The sequence below is a fragment of the Bos taurus genome, chromosome 9, assembly GCF_002263795.3.
Source record: "Bos taurus isolate L1 Dominette 01449 registration number 42190680 breed Hereford chromosome 9, ARS-UCD2.0, whole genome shotgun sequence".
NCBI lineage: Eukaryota > Metazoa > Chordata > Mammalia > Artiodactyla > Bovidae > Bos > Bos taurus.
In genome coordinates, this window is record NC_037336.1 from 21,013,229 (window position 1) to 21,026,239 (window position 13,011).

The window sequence follows — 13,011 nt, forward strand, 5'->3', positions numbered from 1 at the left end:
CACTAATGTTCTGAATAATTTCACCAAATATTGCTACAGAGATAGTGGAAAATCAAGTATCTCAAGTATCTTCTTTCTGGTTGACTTCCATTTCCCTATGGCTGCATGTTTCTGTAAATGAGTAACAGATATCATCCTAAAAGAAAGATCTGTTGTCTGTCATCTAATAAAACTGGGAAAACTGTGCTGAACTAAATATAAAAGACTCACCAATGTCTTTAATCAATAATGAACACTGTAAATCTCTAAGAGATTTACAGCAGTCTCTAAGTTAATTTGACCATGAAAATTTTTTATGAAATAAAATATTTAGAAAAAGTAGAAAACAGTTTTGGAGAAGGCGATAGCACCCCACTCCAGTACTCTTGCCTGGAAAATCCCATGGATGGAGGAGCCTGGTAGGCTTCAGTCCATGGGGTCGCGAAGAGTCAGACACGACTGAGCGACTTCACTTTTACTTTTCACTTTCATGCATTGGAGAAGGAAATGGCAACCCACTCCAGTATTCTTGCCTGGAGAATCCCAGGGACAGCAGAGACTGGTGGGCTGCCGTCTATGGGGTCGCACAGAGTCAGACACGACTGAAGTGACTTAACAGAAAACAGTTTATAAGACTTATTCTTTATTTATACTGAAAATGGTTTTTTTCTTATTCCCTTTGGTTTTTCCACCTTAACAAAGTTTGTTTCTATTACACACCCATTTTGTATGCTAATTCATGAAGAAGATAAATGTAAACTAAATTAAACTTTCAAGAAAATTCTGTTTTTTAAACAGTTTTAGTGGTAAGATTAAAAAAAAAATATGTATGAAGTCCCAAAATGTGTCAGAATAACCTGGAGTTGCATTTGTTGATGTGAGGATTAAATCCACCATCTATGCTATTACTCCCCCCACATCCCACTATTTACCACTCTGAGATTCTTATGTGCAAACTGAGATTTTCAAGTATAAGGCCAACAAAGCAATGAAGTAATCAAACCTCTTGAGTTTTAGTTTAAAGAACTCACCAGGTTGAGAATGACCTACAGTTTTAAGGTTGCAGAGAAGAGTAGTATTAGTATGGAAAGGAGAATCCAAAATCTAGTCTACCTCTAATTCCATTGTTCATTGGGTTATCTCTTCCTGGTACATCATTTCATGTAAAGTGCTCTTCCTTAGAACAAGATGCAAAGTAAATTAGTTTTTTGGAAAAGAGTGAATTATTTGTTTCAATATGTAATTTTACATTCTCTTAAAGAAATGAAATACAAGTAATTTTTCTTAAAGGTGACTTAATAGCAATCAGTTTACAACTGCTTCAATCCTTGTCTTTTCTAGAAGTTATTTTTCCATTTCTTAAAACCGATGCATTGGAGGGAAGGGTTATATTTAAAGAGAAAGTGAGGATAATCATCCAGTAAATTCAACAGTATCAATATCAATCTTTATGATATTGTAAAATAATATTAAAATGTCTAAAGTAATGACTGAAAGCTCTCACAGCTATTTGCTTTACCCAGCAGGGACTGTAAATATTTCTTTTAATCACTAAGGCATTTAAAAGACATGTGACTGGATAGATTTTTCTCTCCATTCTGGAGTGGGATCCTTTTCTGAAGTCCTGGCATGGACCACATTTAGAATTATAGAACCGAATCTGTAATACAATAGAGAGAAGCAAGGAAGACTCAGCATAATTTTGCATCGAATTTATATGGTGAGAGCTAATCAATATTCACAGGGAAGACATGTGCTTGCTTTGTAAATATTAATATTTCACTCTGAGGCCTGGAGGATATGAAATACCACCAGTTTCATCCCATTCTCATCATCCTCATTGACCTCCAGCTTCAAATGGAAAATACTGACTGAGAGTCAGGACCCCAGGCAAAGGATATTGGTTAAAAAAACAAACAAACAAACTACTCTGGGAAGAAAGCAAGAGAAAGAGACAAGAGCATATATAGATCATCAGCAACTAGGTGGGAAAGAGAAATAATTACAGTATATCATTATTCAGTACTGTCTTAATAGACTAGTAGTGGATTGAACAATGGTTGATGACCTATTCTTCACTATTATGTTCAATTATTGTCCTTTCTCTCAGCTTTTACAATTTCCAAACTCAAGTGAAAGAGGTGTTTCATTTTCTAAGTGTGCTGATGCTGAATTGCATGTTGACTGATAGAAACCTCTCATCTGAAATATTCTATTAGGCAACTAATATATCTAAAGGAGTTGAAAGCATCTATTCAAAAAGAGATTAAAATCCGGGCAGTATCTTGTCACTTTGGGCAGAAAATTTTCAGTTTGGTGGAAGTGGACATTGGTATCCCTAAGAACCATTTCATTATTTTGAGACTATTATTTGCTCTTTCTCTCTGACAGTTTGTCTTTTTATAACCTTGTCCTTTCATGGCATTTCTCTTCTAATTTGAATTGTGCACTTTATTCCTCACCAGAAAAAAATGCTCCATTATTTTGGATGTCATTTAAGCTATCATCTCTCAATACGTTAAATAGCTACTGGTCTTGAGTTTTCCAAACACTCCACTTTACTGAAATAACGCTACATAATATTGTTTTTTTTTTTCATTAATAGTATTATATGAGTGTATCACTGCAGATGGTGACTGCAGCCATGAAATTAAAAGATGCTTACTCCTTGGAAGGAATGTTATAGCATATAACCTACCTAGATAGCATATTCAAAAGCAGAGACATTACTTTGCTAACAAAGGTCCATCTAGTCAAGGCTATGGTTTTTCCTGTGGTCATGTATGGATGTGAGAGTTGGACTGTGAAGAAGGCTGAGTGCCAAAGAATTGATGCTTTTGAACTGTGGTGTTGGAGAAGACTCTTGAGAGTCCCTTGGACTGCAAGGAGATCCAACCAGTCCATTGTGAAGGAGATCAGCCCTGGGATTTCTTTGGAAGGAATGATGCTCAAGCTGAAACTCCAGTACTTTGGCCACCTCATGCAAAGAGTTGACTCATTGGGGAAGACTCTGATGTTGGGAGGGATTGGGGGCAAGAGGAGAAGGGAACGACAGAGGATGAGATGGCTGGATGGCATCACTGACTCAAAGGACGTGAGTCTGAGTGAACTCTGGGAGTTGGTGATGGATAGGGAGGCCTGGCATGCTGTGATTCATGGGGTCACAAAGAGTCGGACTCAACTGAGTGACTGATCTCATCTGATCTGATCTGAGCAACTGAACTGAACTGATGGGTAACAGAAGTGACTATTAGCTACAGAAAAGTCAATATTCTAAAGAACCAAATATGGAGTCTGGAACTAGAGAGAAAATTCTACAAATTCAGATGTAATACTTAAAATTTAAATCCATAACTGTAAGAAATAGTCAAAATTTGTAGAGTTATGAAATTTTTGTCATATTAAATGTCTTTTTATAACAAAACAGTAGTTATAAACCTAACACTATTATGAATATACAAAATAATTAATTGAATTGTATCATTTTTGTACACTTGTATAGAAAAGCAGTTCAAAAGGAAAAAAGCAAAAAACCCATAGAAAAGAAGTTCTTTCAAGGATCTAATTACATTATAAATATACAATTACTGCATTTTTAGAATTTGCTAATGCACAGGTCTGATCCCTGGGTCAGGAAGATTCCCTGGAGAAGGAAATGGCAGCCCATTCCAATATTCTTGCCTGGAAAATCCCATGGACAGTGAGTCTGGTGGGCTACAGTCTGTAGGGTCAAAAAGAATCTGACACAACTAAAGCAACTTAGCGTGCACGCAGTGCAAGATGGTGTTTTGTGAAATTTGCCTCTAAGTTTACATTGGATTGAGATATATTTTAGCATTATATTTGTTATAGCGTGCCAGATACTGAACTTTAGATTATTTCAAAATCAATTCCTATTTATAGCTTTCTCAGGTCAATAAAGAGTTATCTTCCACACATCAGGACACAGTCTTAGAAATGCAAAAAGGACTTCATATCTGGGATCTTGGTCTAGAATCATATGCTAAAGAGACCTTTACTTGCATTCTACAGCATTAACCATTATCTAGTCTTCATATTGAGGTAAACTGAAGAGAAGACTTTTCATCATTCATTTCCTCAAGAACATTTACTGAGAATATATTAAGTGTAACGTGTATGAGATAAATTCAAAGGTAAATGGAGCAGCATTCTTGTCTCAATAGTAAAAGAGCTGAGTCATGAACATAATAAACCTGGTAAAGGGTAGAAGATGATAATTGCTATAAGGGATGTAAATAATAAGCTCTCTGAATGGTAGTTATTGTTTTTGGCTGAGAGTTTTAGAGAATATTGCCTTTGGGGAGGTAAGGTTTGCAGAAGACACAAACACAGGAATGAAACATTTTAGTTGGAGAAAGTTCTTTACTAGAGGCACATGGACAAAATACAAAATATGTAGAAATATTTTGGAAAGAACAAATTTTTAAAAAATCAAATAGTGCTTTGGGAGTGTTAACAGCAGAGGAGAATGAACTTTTATTTTTCTAGGTGTTAGTCACTCAGTTGTGTTTGACTGTGTGAAACCCCATGGCCTATAGCCTGCCAGGCTCCTCTGTACATGGAATTCTCCAGGCAAGAATACTAGAATGGGTAGTCATTCCTTTCTTCAGGGGATCTTCCCAACCCAGGGATCAAACCCAGGTCTCCTGCATGCAGGCAGATTCTTTACTGTCTGAGCCACTAGGGAAGGCTTTCTAGGTGGTATGAATTATTAAAGGCTGGAGAAGAGGTGGGATGATTCAAGTCGTGCTTTAAAAAGATGACTCTGGCTTCTGTGCTCTGGCACTTAGTAAAATCATGTCAGTGCTCTGATTTGAACACTCCAGGGGGCATTTCTCCAATAACCCACCTCTTTACTCACTTTACCCTTTATTCAGCCTTACTGGAATTTACACTAATTTGTCAATGCATCTATCATACTTCCAGCCTCACAATGTTTGCTCTGGCTATTTCCCGATTCTGAAATTTTCTTCTCTCTTATAGTCACATGGCTCACTCTACTTATTTGTAATTTTTTCTCTATTACCTTCTCCACTAGCTATTCTGACTACTTTATTAAAATTATGCCACTTTTCCTTACATTTTCCTGTCCTTAGGAAATGCACTGTAGATGGCCCCACATACCACAAGCACACACAAAATGAATGCATTGACATGCTCATGAGGGTCTCTGCCACTCAGGATCCAGCATTAGGGTGGGTGCAGTATGACTCATAACTCCAAATATCTAGTCTTGTTGTTGTTGCTGTTCAGTTGCTAAGTTGTGTCTGACTCCTGCAAATCATAAACTGTAGCCCACCAGGCTCCTCTATAGATGTGATTTCCCAGGCAAGAATGCTGGAGTGTGTAGTCATTTCCTTGTCCAGGGGATCTTCCTGACCCAAGGATTGAACCCACATATGCATATACATAATCTAGACAACATAAGTGAAGTGTGATACTTTTTATGTGTGGATGGAGATAGTGCTTTAAGAGATTATGAAAATCAAGGTAAAGAGGAGTGGAATGGTGGTGGGAGGGAGGCTCAAGAGGGAGAGGATATATGTACAGTTCAGTTCAGTTCAGTTGCTCAATTGTGTCCAACTCTTTGTGACCCCCTGAACTGCAGCAGGCCAGGCCTCCCTGTCCATTACCAACTCCCGGAGTTCACCCAAACTCATATATGTACACTTATAGCTAATTCATGTTGTTGTACAGCAGAAACTAAAAATATTGTAAAATAATTGTACTCCAATTTTTTTTAAAAGCAAAGTTGTAAAAAGTTAAATGATGTAATCAAAATATCTTAATATTTTCTGCTTACTAACAGTTTAGCATATATGATTACCTTATCCTGATGGCTCAGTGGTAAAGAATCCGCCTGCAATGCAAGAGGCACAGGTTTGATCCCTGGGTTGGGAAGATCCACTAGAGAAGGAAATGACAACCCACTCCAGTATTCTTGCCTGGGAAATCCCATGGACAGAGGAACTGGGCAGGCTGCAGTCCATGGAGTCCATGGGATCCACAAAAGTGTCTGACATGACTTAGCAACTAAACAACAATGACATCAAGACTAATCACGACATCTAAAATTTTTTGCTTGTTTCAAATTTAAGTATGGGTTTAAGAATTTCATTGAGAAATCTAGTTGCTTCTAGTTCAGCAGAAGAAACTTTCTAAAATCTTTAGTTCTTCAATAAAACTAATAAAAAATTTCAAAGACTTAGTAATATTTGCTTAAGAAGTCATTGCTATCCACAGAACATAAATAATATAGAAATCTTGATTTTTACCACATAATTAGTGATTTTGTTGAAATGAAGGCAATAAAAATGTTTTATGAAACAAATATATGACTTTTATGAAACAAATGAATTATATGTCTTTTCTTTAATCACTCATCCAAACATCAGTACCTCATAAACAAAATATGCAGACGTGTGCAATAAATATTAAACTCAATAGTTTTTAATATTATCCTTGGTTTTAATCATATAAAATCACCAATTTAAAAATTTTTATTATTAAGATATTTTATCAATGCATGAAGATAGAACATAATTCATATAACAGTTTGTGGGTGTTTATGAAGTTTACATAGTTAGATATAAGGTATGTAAGCTTCCATTTCTACCTATGCACTGACCATAATGAAGTGAGAGACTTGTTTGTATACTTCTTAAAAGATTCTATTTCATTCCTGATATGTTTGAGGGATACAGATGTAAATATAGGGTCTTAGAAGGACTCATATAGCTGGAAATTCACAGAGGCAATAAATAATCTGCCTCTGTGTTTCATTTGAAAGAGAGATAAAGTCACAAGACTACACTAAGGCTTGAAGTTTAAAATAAGGAGATATCACCATCACAGGTAGGCAGATAAAAAATAAGCATTACTGGGGAGGCAGGAGCTAATATTTATAAAAGCACCAAGTACAGTTCAGCTCTGAATTATTTTATGATAGAAATAATTCTATAGGCAATACGTATACTATTCTACATAATTTAACATCAAGGAAACACCATGAAGTAAGAGTGATTATTCCCTCTTTAAAAAAGAGAAAGAACAAGATGGCAGAGGAGTAGGTGGATGTGGAGTACATTCCTCCATGGATACATCAGGAATACACCTTCAGACACAGAAGTGCATGCAGAGCAGCTGTTAAGAGCAAACAGGAGTACCTGATCAATCAAAAAGAATAAATAGACCCACAGAAAACTTGGTAGGGCAAAGGAACAGGGGGAAAACAGGAGTGTTAGTAGGACTGGACCTGCCCTCTGCAGATGGGGGAACTGAAGCAGGGGTCTGATACCCCCACTGGGGCAATTGTCTCAACCAGAGGAGAAACATTTAAGGCTGCGAGTGAAACAACTGATCTGTGGCAGCCCAAATGGAATGAGAGGCAGACAGTCCTTGCCACAGCCATACATACCCCAGACAGGGACCAGGTCCCCTGGAAGATGCAGCAGCTGGAAGCTGGAGTTTAGGTACTGTGGAGCAATCTCAAGGCGAGGGCTGGTGTTGACTGCAGAGAGACAGATGGAGAGGATGTGAAGGAGGAAACTGTGGTGGGAAATGCCTGCAGAGGAAAGCCACACAGCCATGGAAGCAAGGCGATACTGCTGAGTCACGGGTAGCGGGTGGAGCCATCACCATAGCTTCTTTCTCCACATGCCAGGATCTGGCAGCTGAACAATAGAGAGGATGGCCCATCAAACGCCTGAGGCACTGAACTACAGAGTAGGACTTCACCCAGGATGCCCCTTTTTAAATGCCTGATGTGCCTGAACTACAGAGTAGGACCTCAGCCAGGAGGGCTGTCTACGTGCCTTACACACCTAACAACAGAGAAGGACCCCAGACCAGGGAGCCCTCTAAGTGCCTGAATTTCAGGGAGGAGCTACTGAGAAATACTGGCCAAAGATGCCTTCTGATTGCCAGCTTGTACAAGAGGCTCAAGAAAAGACTGATAGGGCCATAACTCCTGTGGTGGAGGCAGTCTGTGTCCCTGCACACTTGGCAATGCCAGGGTCCCTGCAAGCCAATCAGCTGTATCACCTTCACGCTCAACTCTCACTGGGGCAGAGCTGCCACAGACAAAAAAAGTCTTGCATCTACGTCCTCAGGGTTGCTTCAGTAGTGTCCAGCTCTTTGCAACCCTGTAGACTGTGGCCTGCCAGGCTTCTCTGTCAAGGAGGGGTGTTCTCCAGGCAAGCATACTGGAACGTACTGGCCAATGCTGCTGCTGCTAAGCTGCTTCAGTTGTGTCCGACTCTGTGCAACCCTATGGACAGCAGCTCACCAGGCTCCTCTGTCCACAGGATTCTCTAGGCAAGAATACTGGAATAGGTTGTGATTTCCTTCTCCAGTATTGGCCAGTACTGGTTGCCATACCCTTCTAGAGCACTATATTCCCTGTTGCCCTAGCTGCCAACTCCCCTGAGTATCTGGTGCTGCCAGAACACCTGCAACCCAAGCAGCTGCACCACCCCCACACGTGGCCCTCACAGGGGCAAACCCAAGCCCTCCAGGGCAGCCTCAGGAGCAAACCACAGAGGACGACTCACATGCAGAGGTGGAAATAAAACCACAACTGAAACCTAGGGGCAGTGTGACTAAGGAGGAAGACCTAAAACCTTCCCATGAGCTGTACAAGCTGCAGATTAAATCCACATGGTCAACTAGACAGATTGTGCCTGAGGAATATATAAAAGATCACTGAGAGCTCCCACAAAAGAAAACATATTAGTTCTGATAGCTGTGGACACTGGAGGCAAGAACACAGAGGAGTAGGACCAGATTAGAATCTGAGCTGCCCCCACAGAAGCTCCAGAGATCAGCACAGGGTTGGAGGGCATCCTAGGGAGGTGAGGTGGACTATAACTCCCAGCGAGGGAAAGGACTCTGACAGCAGTGACTCAAGAAAAATATTTATTATTCTTATATTTTGACTTGTTCTGTAGAATCTTTTGGATTTTTTATTTTCTTTTTTTTTAATTTTCCTTTTTTTCCCCACCTCTGTTGTCATTGTAGATTTTATTGGCACTATAGCTCAGTCAGTAAAGAATCTGCCTGCAGTGCAGGAGACCCAGGTTCGATTCCTGGATTGGAAAGATTCCCTGGAGAAGAAAATGGCAACCCACTCCAGTATTCTTGCCTGGAGAATCCCATGGATAGAGGAGCCTGGCAGGCTACAGTCCATGGTCTCGCAAGAGTCAGACACGACTTAATGACTAAACCACCACCATCAAATCTAATTAAGCTTTTGAGGTTTTTCTTTTCCTTTTTTTTTTTTTTTCCCAGTCACATTTTTTATTGTTGTTATAAACCTCTGCCCATATGTTGGGCTTTTGCAGTTCTGGGGAGTTTTCCTTTTATTTATTTATTTTTTTCCTTTCTCTTTTTTAATTTTTTTAACCTATAATTATTTTTTCTACATTTATTCATTTGTTTGCTTTTCCTACTGTTCTTTTCTCATTGTAACTAATCTTTCATGTATATAAATCTTCTTTATCTATGTCTATTTAACTTTGTATATCTATTTTTCCTTTCTTTTCTTTCTTTCCTTTCCACTCAACATATTAGTTTTATCTTCATTGCTTTATTCCCCAATTGGCACCTTTCTTTAGTTTTGTTTTCCAGTTTGTGCTTTAGTTAGTTTTGTTCTGGTAGATATAATTTTTGGTTTCCTTTGATCACCAGGTCAAACTTTTATACTTTATTTTTGTTGGGCTCTTTTGATTTTGCTTATGGGGGTTTATGTATATGTGTATATTCAGTCACACTTTTTAGTGTTGTTATAAATCTCTGCATCTACGTTGGGCTATTGCAGTTCTGTGGAGTTTTCCTTTATTTTTTCCCAGTTTTCTTTCATTTTCCTTTTTTTTTCCTTCTCTATAATTTTCACTTTTAAGCTATTATTATTTTTTTCTACATTATTCCTTTGTTTGCCTTTTCTACTCTTCTTTTCCCCTTGCAGTTAATGTATATAAATCTTCTTCATGTACCTCTAAATTTGCATATCTATTTTTTCTTTTCTTTCTTTCCTTTCCTCTCAACATATTTGTTAGTTTTGTTTTCATTGCCTTATTCCCCACTTGGCACCTTGCTTAGTTTTGTTTTCCAGTTTGTGCTTTAGTTAGTTTTGTTCTTAACTGCTAAATATAATTTTTGATTTCCTTTGTTTGATGAGTCAGTCTATTGTACTTTATTTTTGTTGGACTGTTTTGACTTTACTATTGGGTATATATGTATATGCATATATTCCATTATTTTAATTATTATTTGCCTGATTTTGTAACTGCCATTTGTCTGGGGTTCATCTTTGGTTTCTCATTTTTGGATATTTGTTTTAATCTCACTTGATGACATAACAAACCACTTGTGGAATCTTTGTTCCTGACAAGAGACCAAGCCCTGAGCCTTTGGAGTGGGAGCTCTGACCCCAAGACCCTAGACTACCAGAGAACTAACCCTAGGGAGTATCAAATAGGGAGAACTCACTTGAATACAAGACCCAGCATCAACCAACCACCAGTAGCACCTTGTACAGGATGCCTTGTCTAAACAACAAACAAAACAAATATACAAACCGAATCATCAACAGACAGGATTACCACCTCATTCAGCCTTGCCCATCTGAGTAAAAACAAACAAAAGCTCAGCACAAATCTCACCCAAAACAATGATAACACAAACCACTGGGCAAACCTTGCTGCTGCTGCTGCTGCTCAGCAGCAAGTTGCCTCAGTTGTGTCCGACTCCGTGCAACCCCATAGATGGAAGCCCACCAGGCTCCGCCATCCCTGGGATTCTCCAGGCAAGACCTTAGGAGAGCAGAAACCAAAAGGAAGAATGAATTCAACCTTGAAGCCTGGGAAAAGGAGATCTCAAACAAAATAAGTTAAAAAAAAAAAAAAAGAAATAAATAATGAAAAGGCAGAGAACTACTACACAAGTGAAGGAACAAACTAGAAACACAGAAGTCCAAATAAATTAAGAGGAAATAGGAAAACAACCTGAAAAAGAATTCAGAATAATGATAGTAAAGATGATCAAAAACCTTGAAAACAAAATGGAGAAAATGCAAGAATCAATTAACAAAGACCTAAAAGAATTAAAGAATAAACATACAGAGACAAACAACACCATTACTGAAATTAAAAAATACTCTAGAAGGAATTAATAGTAGAACATCTGAAGCAAAAGAAAGAATCAGTGAGCTGGATGATAAAATGGTGGAAATAACTTCTGAAGAGCAAAATAAAGTAAAAAGAATGAAAAGAACTGAGGATAGTCTCAGAGACCTCTGGGATAATACCAACTGCACCAACATTTGAATTACAGGGGTCCCAGAAGAAGATGAGAAAACGAAAGGGTATGAGAAAATTTTTGAAGAGATTATAGTTGAAAATTTCCCCAACATGGAAAAGGAAACAATCAAGCAAACCCAAGAGGCTCAAAAAGTCCCATATAGGATAAGCCCAAGGAGAAACATGCCAAGATACATACTAATCAAACTAACAAAGACTAAACACAAAGAAAGAATATTAAAAGCAGCAAGGAAGAAGCAACAAGTAACATACAAGGGAAAACTCATATGCTTAACAACTAATCTTTCAACAGAACCTCTGCAGGCCAGAAGGGAATGGCAGGATATATTTAAATTACTGAAAGGGAAAAATCTACAAGCAAGATTACTGTACCTGGCAAGGATCTCATTCAAAACTGATGGAGAAATAAAAAGCTTTTCAGACAAGAGAAAGTTAAGAGAATTCAGTACCATCAAACCAACTTTAAAACAAATGTTAAAGGGATTTATATAGTCAAGGAGTACAAGAGAAGAAAAAAGATCTACATAATCAATTCTAAACAATTAAGAAAAAGGTAATAGGAACATACATATCAATAATTACTTTAAATGTAGAGGGATTAAATGCTCCAATCAAAAGACACAGACTGGATGAATGGATACAAAAACAAGACCCATATATATGCTGTCTACAAGAAACCCACTTAAGACCTAAAGACACATATAGACTGAAAGTGAAAGGATGGGAAAATATATTCCATGCAAATGGGAAGCAAAAGAAAGCTGTAGTAGCAATCCCCATATCAGAAAAAATAAACCTTAAAATAAAGAAGATGACAAGAGATAAGGAAGGACACTACATAATGATCAAGGAATTGATCCAAGAGAAGACATAACAATTGTAAACGTCTATGCACCCAACATGCTGCTGCTAAGTCGCTTCAGTCATGTCCGACTCTGTGCGACCCCAGAGACGGCAGCCCACCAGGCTCCCCCGTCCCTGGGATTCTCCAGGCAAAAACACTGGAGTGGGTTGCCATTTCCTTCTCCAATGCATGAAAGTGAAAAGTGAAAGTGAAGTCGCTCAGTCGCGTCCGACTCTTAGCGACCCCATGGACTGCAGCCTACCAGGCTTCGCCATCCATGGAATGAGAACTAGATTGGGGTGCCATTGCCTTCTCCGATGCACCCAACATAGGAGCACCTAAATACATAAGACAAACACCAGCAGACATAAAAGGAGAAACTGACTGTAACACAGTAATAGTAGGAGACTTTAATACCCTACTCACACCAATGGGCAGATCATCAAAACAGAAAATTAATAAGGAAACACAAGGCTTAAATGATACATTAGATGAGATGGATCTCATCGATATCTTCAGGACACTCCACCCAAATGCAGAATACAGCTTCCAGGTGCACATGGAACATTCTCCAGGAGAGACAACATCTTGGGTCACAAATCAAACTTCAGTAAATTTAACAAAATTGAAATCATATCAACTATCTTCTCTGACCACAATACTATGAGACTGGATATCAATTATAAGAAAAAAACTGTAAGAAACACAAACACATGGATATTAAACAACACATTTCTAAATAACCAACAGGTTACTGAAGAAATCAAAAGGGAAATTAAAAAAATTTCTAGAAACAAATGACAATGAAAACACAACTCAAAACCTATGGGATGCAGCAAAAATAGTTCT